An 8,736-nucleotide genomic window follows, 5' to 3' on the forward strand; every position below is an offset into this window, starting at 1 on the left:
AGCCGCTGCATCACCCACCTGGTCCTGCCTCCCACATGTTAGCTAGGTGCTAGGTGCTAGCTGCACATATCAAGCAGGGGTTGGAGGTTATCCAGGTAACTTCAGAAGCCGGTTCACTCATTACCAGCACCTGTCAACAGAGCAGCTGCTGACCAATCAGATCACAGGAAAACCATCATGTACAGGGTCCTCACAGGGACACAAGTGTTCACTATGAAGTTGGGATTAATAAAGTGCAGCAGATAAATACTCTAGACGAGTGGGAAGGTTTTATTCTGTCAGATCAACATGATGAGGAATAAAAACTAAAGCGTCAGATGTCTTTTATTTGGAAAAATCCACACACGATTGAATATTTCACTAGATCATGAATAAAGATTTAAGTCAGACTGAGCTCATCTCACATTCACTTTTCTCTTTCCTTTATTTTATGTTTATTTATTTATTATATAACGATATCGATATGTCCCGTGATCCACATCTTAGGCTGCGGTCAAAAAGTGAAAGAAGTTGACCAAAGCAGAATCCCACCTCCTCAAAAAAGATGTTTTCATTTAATACAGAGGGAACATTGAACCATCAGGAAGTAACAACAAAATAGACAAACAGGGCTTATAATAAAACTAATAAATAATATAACAACATGTGGAACATACAAGTAGAGAAGGTTGAGCCATTAAAATCCCAATTGAATGAAAATATGAAAATGAGGAAGGGGGCAGAGTGTAATATTATAATATGTAGTTTCCTGCTATGGTGATTTTGACCTTTTTATATTATTGTTAAGTGGAGTTTTATTTTTTTGTGCATTTTTATTATGGTCTAATGATGATATACGTTCGCTATGCTTGTTGCTCAACATTACTCCTGACTGGGCAGATGGTCCCACCATACCTTAGCAACTGTAACTTGGCACAGTCTTCCCTTAAGCTTTCTCCAGATGTCAAATTAAAGCACACGCGAGTGAAGTAATGCACCATGTGCATGAAGTGGAGGGTATTTATGTATTTGAGCATTTCCAAAAACCAAGAATAAAAGGGCAAAAGAACATGGAATCAGTTATAAACATAGTAACTGTCAATGTTGGCTTTACTCACAGAAGTAAGCAAAAGGCAATGCACGAAATCATGAAGGACAAATCAATAATATGACATCTGTCTGGATATCTATGTGTTTTTAATTGATGAGCAACTAGGGAAGAACAACCTGTTAGCAAGATATCTCCATATGTTACCAAAATAGGATCCTCATTTTAATAGAATAAATCTGAATTAAACAATCAAATCAGAAGCTGTGTCCCGATGCGAGGGCCACAATCCTTCGGAGGCTGCATCAGAAGAACTTGGCTGTCCCATTTCCACGGCTCCATCGAACACAGAAGACAAACGCATCCCTTCCACTCTTCCCGAACACGAAGGATTAACGTAGCTCCATTAACTAGCGACTGTTGTCGTTCCAGCCAGCTAAAGGTCGCTGGTTTGAAATAAGGAGCCTGTTTATTTCCACCTCCGTCTGTGTGAAAGATAAAGAATTTCAAGAGGCAAAACGTGCCCCTGGTGTTTTTTTTCGTTAACTGCACGCCGTGGTGTGCCGTGCAAGAATGGAGAGCTCAACATAGTTTAGCAGCAGAACTCAGGGGGACGGGGCTTACAGTAGGTCAGTGTATCCTAAAATTCATACAACCATCCAGACGGGGGGAGGTTGAGGAACTTGTTTCAACCCGAGGCTGAGGAGATATTGAATCCAAGGTTTCCAGTTAGGATCCTGGTGGACTTGCCAAGGCCTGCAGCCGCACTGTCAGATAAGAAGAGGCCTCTTTCCAAATTCATTCCAGCGCCGAAGCCGTCGACACACACACACCGTCCCAATCCATTAAATCTACAAGATAGAAAAAAGCCTTGCTGTTATAATTGTCATATCAGAAGTATATTTTCTTCCTCTAATAAAATACAACCGTGCGAGATCCGTGACCAATGATTTGATGTCTTCATATTATGATTAATTTCACATCTGGTCACAGGAGTGATTATATTATTGATGTAGTCACTGTCAATTTGCTATGGATATAATAGTAGTGGTTCTTGGCAAATGATTAGACCATTAACCACAGAAGGAACAAAGAAAGATTAGTGTTTGCTGAGGCCGCCCGGCAGTATCTGTGGTTTATTATCCCGTGTTGGGTGCGAGTGTCATTGTCAAACCTTTTTCTACTGCATTATATATTATTTACTGCAGTTTTACCTGGTGTTATCTTGAACTTTATTGAAAGGGCCATGAAACACTTAAAGGTGAATGGTTTGTATTTATGTGGCGTGATGACCACACATGGCGCTTCACAGGACAGTTTTCTTATCACACTTCAATCACACACCAGCAGCATAGACGTCAGGGGGCAATGTGGGGTTCAGTACCTTGCCCAAGGACACTTGCAACATGCAGGATGACGCCGTGAATCTACACATTTTCCAGCTGTATTCTCACACGAGCTCACTCAGAAAATTTCCGGACATTTAACTAGGTGCCAGGCAGGAAAAGTTCCAGAAAATGTCCGAAGCAACTGACTCGGACATTTGCGTTCTTACGTACAGCCCCTCTGGAAAATTTCAGGGAAAATGTTTGAATGTCTGCTATAATTTAATCTGAAGTACATCTGAACAACTCTAGTTATTAGTTTAGAAGCCTCAGTTATCTTGAGTCAAGATACCTCATATTATTTAGAAACAGCTTTATCTGATTTGTTTAAAAAGGGAGATGCAGTGGAGGATAGTTTTTGTTTTAAATAACTAAAGGACAGAGGAGAAGACGCCGCTGCTGAGATTCCATCAATTAGCACACACGTCCCTTCTCCTTGGCACTGGGACAGAGTCATCACGGCGCCAGGACAGAAGAAATTAAGACAAACTTTGAGCCTTGCTTTTTCTTTTTTTTTTTCAGCACAGATGATAATTTTCCAGGCAATTAAGATGTGCAGCGCTTTAGAAGGTGGGGTCAGCGCGGCCTCATGGGAAACTCGGCGTGATGAAACCAGCCCAGTGCTGTCGTGGGCCATGAAAAAAAAAAATGGAGGAAAAGCTGCTCGTCAGCTGTCCTACAAGCTTGGGTAATTGACCCAGCTTTGAGACACATCAGTGATATCAAAGAGTCATTAAGTTCTTTCACATTAGATTCCCTCATGAAATGTTTCCTGGATGCGGCATTTTTTTTAAAAACCGTGTCTGTAACAATTCTGTCTTTATCCGTCTCAGAGTCACTGACAATATTCTGCACGACTTCTTCTTTTCCGACCAAATCGAATAGTCAATTTACCGTGAGACATGTTCGTCCAACTGCTGCATCAACACTGAAAGCACATACTTAACATTGCATAGAATGTGTTTCATGTCCAATCACGTGCTGCCAGGTCCGTTTTCTTGCTTCACTTATTGAAGTAACATGTTATGGAAATGGATTTTTAAGTCGAGCGAGGCTTCACAAAGACATGGACCTGAGCACAGGAAGCTGGAGGGCCGTGCACTCAGTCGGCTTCAGCTGGTTAACTGCACACAAGCTGCACTGCGGAAAGGGAAGGATTGATAACACTGTGATTTAGGAGGGTAACACAGTTTGTCTTTAAGTAATTCAATACTTCAACCAGACAATTTGAATAGGTTGTTTCCCTTTATTTATTCTTGTGTAACTCAATTGGCTTAAACACAAACCAATGTGTTTATAGGCCTTCAAAAACTAGGCTAAATTAAATTTTCCCAAACAGGAAGTCAAACCAATCACATGTGAATATATAACATCTGTCAATGAGGTTTAATTGAGTCTATTTTGAATCTTGCATCTGGCACAGTTCTTGTGAAAATCACGTATCTAAAATGTAATACAAACATTATTGTGGCCACTATTTCATGAAAAATTCCTGAATATCCTGTTTCATATTGTTGGATGATAAACTCTGGTTTTTAAAGGCCCCTCACGCAGCTCTGTCAGTTTCTAAAAAACTCAAACTGTTAAGTGAAAAAACATTTTACGAGGGTCTGAGCTGAGAAAACAGCGAACCCATATTTTAATCAGTTACCTTCTGCACAATTGGCTCCGAACTGCTGGAACGGGATCTGGCAAAAGACAAATTGAACATTGATGACTCAAAACACTAAACAGTGTCCATTGTCAGGCTCATTTGTGCATTTTACTACTTGAAAGATGTTTCCTTTGGAACCAAACTGGATCAGAAATAAATGAAAAATTCATTCCAAGTGTGGATGTGGTACATGAAACAAAGAACCCACTAATATGTATGGTATCAAAGGAAACATAAAAGTATAACAACCTTCACTGTGGCTGGCTCCTGCAAACACACACCATCTGTGTGGATGGAATTCGGTTTGTCTGAAACTAGCCAAGATGTCTCCCTTTTTCCAGAAAGCAACAGAAACATGAAATCTTTGTATGTTTACCGTCGTTAATAGAAACCACGTCGTTCTGCCTCCTGTGTGTGTATGTGAACATTCCCGCATGTTACATGTGTGGAAGCTTTGAGGCATTATCTCAACCATATGGAAGTGTTTGAAGAAATTTGCATTGATAAATACAAGTAGTATATTTATTTATATCGTACTTTGAAGTGTGTGTTGTCAGAAAAATCTCAACAACTACACGATGGGTTTGAATTACATTTTGTCTGGATATTCATGGTCCCCAGAGGATAAAATATTCAAAATATTCAGCTAAAAACCTTCAGATACAGGTGCCACCATTGGAGGTCGTCTGGAGCCGGAGTCTGCGCAGTAGTGATCGTGGTGTTGGAGCCGCGGCTTTGAAGTCCCACCGATAAAGGAGCTTTATCGGAGTCGGTCTCCGCCGTCGATCCGGATGTTTCCCCCTGTTTTAATAAAATCAAGTGATTAATTAAAACCAAACTTGCAGGGAAATAAACATTTGAACACGTATCACTGTGATGAGAACCACTTAAAATGTTTTATTACAGCTTCAACAACCTGATTTTTACAGTTTGCAGGATTTTAAAATAAAAAGATGAATAAAAAAAAACATACAAAAGATTTCATAGATACGGTTAAATTAAAAAATCCCAAGAGGTTGTGTGTGACAATACCAGTAACCTCATGAAAAGGTTTCAGCGAACCCCCCAACATGAATCCAAGAGAGGCACCTTGGTTCACTTCAACAAAACAGTTGAAATTCAACACAATCTTTGAATTTATACCCCGATGATGTCATCTGGAGGACGCTGACAGGTCCTCAGAAACACAGCCGAGAGGAGGAGAGGGAGAAGGTGCGAAGCATAAATGAGCTTTGATGGTGTGAAAACAGGATTTTGGCGCTTTGCATATTTTAACGGCGCTTTCCGTCATTTCAAAACAAAACTTAAATCTACATCATGAAGGTGTTTGTCCTTTTGCGGCTCGGATAGATTTATTAAACTAACACTCGCGTCTCTTTCTAATATTTGTGAAGGTTATAAAGAGTTCAGTAGCGCGCAGACAAAACAAAAACCCAGACACATCCTTTCATTGTTCACAGCAGCGCCCCGAGACGCTCCAATTTGGTAGTTTCATTTGTGAATGAGACACCAAGGACGAGCTCATGCATATATCCAGCGTACAGCTCAGAGTTTTCTGGCCGTAGCGTCGTTAAAGTGGGAAAAGGGCTATAAAATGCTTCTTTCTCCAAGGGCGTTGCTGATATAATAGACTATTGCTTTCCACCGTACAGTTTATCCCAGATGAGAAGGGACGGCCGCGCTACCATTATCTTACCGAGTTCTGTCGGAGCCTTTTTCCTCTTCGCTTGTATTCATAACCCGACACATTTCACTCATCTTCCACGCTAAATTATTTAGCAGCACAAACCGCATTAATGGGGGCGATCCATCTCTGGTAGATGGGAGCTGAAGAGTGGTTATTTATGTACAATACCAACCGGGGAATTAAGCATTGTGCTTCAAATGTAGACGAGTTGAGAAATGTGGGGATTCTGAACCGGGACGGCCCTTGGGTTTTCTTTTTTTCTCCCAATGTGCGAAGAAACAAGCTGTGAGTGAAAAGTTACGTTGGTAACTTAGACAGTGGCCACGGAGCGGAACAGGAACGGAGAAATCCCTCATGAATACACGACATGCGACGATGGTGGGCGTGCATGTTTAAAAATAACACACAGACATACTATGCTACAAGAACAGATTGGGATATTTAGGTATGTCTCATGCCCTTTGAGAAAAGAGACGTGTTGTTCAGCCAACTCACACACAGAGACTTTCTATAGCTGCTTTCAGAGACGTGCACTGAAGTCTGAACATTTTCCTCAGGGGCTGTTCCCTTTGACTTTTTAGTTTTGTCCCTGTCCCATCCACTAACACGGAGGAGCCACCCGGTGGCGATCCAGACGCTTCGGCTTCACTTTTTAGGAGTCGTCATGTCGTCCATCTTTGTTCACAATCCGTGCTCCAGACATTTTCCAGAGTTCATGTCTGAAAACAGCTTATGCGAGTAAAGAGGACGTATAAAGTTTATGTTGTGCTCTGACTTTGTCGCTGCCCACAAGCCTCCGCTGAGCTTTGCAGAGAGAAGAATGAGAGCGGCGATAATAATCCCCCACATTAGATGCCAATGCCTGCAGTTACATGGAATCTACTACCCTCTGCGGCCATATCCCGACAAAGCATGTCTGCCGTCGCAGTCTATACACAATCCAGTGAACTGGATAAACCCAGCAATCCACCTGACTCACTCACACACACGCAGCAGATAGTTATTAACTTAAGCACATCACACTCCCAGAAATTCATGACTTGGAGCAGACTGTTCTCGTCAAACGTTCGGCAGCTCTGATGAGCAGGAATTCACAATTAATGCCGATGCAAATACGGCGCCGAGGATGAATGACAACAACGCAACGGCAGAAAATTAGCATCCAGCGAATGTCATGATGGTGCCCACACGCAGAGCAATAAAACAGCCAGCAGTCTCAGCATCCGCGCCGCTTCCTGATATTGCCCAAGCACACAAACCAGCGAGTGTTTGCAGCTGTTTTACATTTATTTACAGCAGAGTTTGCAAATTGGGAGACGGGCGGAAAGGTTCGGATCTTAAACAGCCCCGCGTTATTGCGAAGGTTGCATTGTTTAGACTGCATTAATTTGAGTGTAGTCGACAGTATCTAAAATATTATATTAATATTATTTTCTCTTAGTAGTAAAGTCAGCAGAGATCAAAAGCTTAACTTTGGCAAGTCGGGGAACAGTGATTATCCCTGTTTATTTATTTAACATTAGTGGAGAGTCACAGCTGTGTGTGTGTGTGTGTGTCTGTGTGTGTGTCTGTGAGCCAGAGGAGGAGCCAGGGACATAAATCCAGTGACAAAGAGCCCTGCAGCTCTGCAGCGACCAAACAAACAGGAGACTCTGTATGAAACTTGTGTTCATGAGTGTGCAGCTCCACGGTGCTGGATCCAGGATTTAGTGGAAATAAAACAGACACTGAGACACTGAGGTGCAGAAAGATCTCAACAAAACTTCACAAGACTGTACAACTTTCATGTGGAACGCAAACCTGTTACACATTAGAGTGAAAGGCTGCTCTCTATGATGGCTGAGTGTCACACATGTGGATTAATGGAAAAGACAAATGCAAAAGCCACAACACAACTGCAAAAGATACAACGCAACTGCAAATGATACAACATAACCGCAAAAGATACAACACAACTGCAAAAGATACAATGCAACCGCAAGAGATACAACACAACCGCAAAAGATACAACACAACCGCAAAAGATACAACACAACTGCAAAAGATACAACACAACCCCAAAAGATACAGCACAACCCCAAAAGATACAACACAACTGCAAAAGATACAACACAACTGCAAAAGATACAATGCAACCGCAAGAGATACAACACAACCGCAAAAGATACAACACAACCGCAAAAGATACAACGCAACTGCAAATTATACAACATAACCGCAAAAGATACAACACAACTGCAAAAGATACAATGCAACCGCAAAAGATACAACACAACTGCAAAAGATACAACACAAACGCAAAAGATACAACACAACTGCAAAAGATACAACACAACCCCAAAAGATACAGCACAACCCCAAGAGATACAACACAACTGCAAAAGTAACAACGCGACTGCAACCACAACGGAAGTGAGATTTTATGCTTTTCTATTTCAGTATTTACGCTGCACGTGCTTGGAGCGTCTGAAACAGAAACACTTTAGCTTGTGCGAGACGTTCCGGCCTCCGTGGCTCTGAGGCTGGACTGCATTCACTTACTCACCCAGGAGTCTTCATCTACTCCCTAGCACAACTCCCAAGTACACTAACAAGTGCCCTACAGAGGCTCTGAGGGGGCACCCTTATTAGACTCTTCATCTGTGATTAACCTAAGATCCATCCTCTCCCCATCATCAAGCTAATGAGCAATCTAATACTCCTGAGTGATTTGTAACGTGCACAGGCCATCGATCATAGCTCGTAGTAGGATAATGGCCTGGTCCAATCAGAGATGTTCCATTGTCGCTCCATTACAGAACTGTGGGCACTTCAGAGGACAGCGCTTTGTTGAACAGTCGATGCTTTGAGGCCGTTTCACACGTACATTGTTTGGTACAGACGTTCGAATTAGTCCGAACCAAGTGTCCAATAGACAAAATAGTTTTCTCAATCTGGATGCATGACGAACATTTGCTTATTAACATTGTAATTATCTCACCTT

At 41.9% G+C, this 8,736-nt stretch overlaps 1 long non-coding RNA gene across 1 annotated transcript; it reads right to left on the minus strand.

Annotated features, from left to right (window-relative positions):
* Positions 1 to 306: 306 nt before the first annotated feature.
* Positions 307 to 4,851, minus strand: LOC124851354. Its single transcript, XR_007032399.1, has 3 exons — positions 4,721 to 4,851; positions 4,064 to 4,100; positions 307 to 1,878 (listed from the first exon to the last, which is right to left on the minus strand). It is a non-coding gene; the product is annotated as an uncharacterized LOC124851354 (long non-coding RNA).
* Between the last annotated feature and the right edge of the window lie 3,885 nt (positions 4,852 to 8,736).

This window comes from Hippoglossus stenolepis, chromosome 23 (assembly GCF_022539355.2).
Source record: "Hippoglossus stenolepis isolate QCI-W04-F060 chromosome 23, HSTE1.2, whole genome shotgun sequence".
NCBI lineage: Eukaryota > Metazoa > Chordata > Actinopteri > Pleuronectiformes > Pleuronectidae > Hippoglossus > Hippoglossus stenolepis.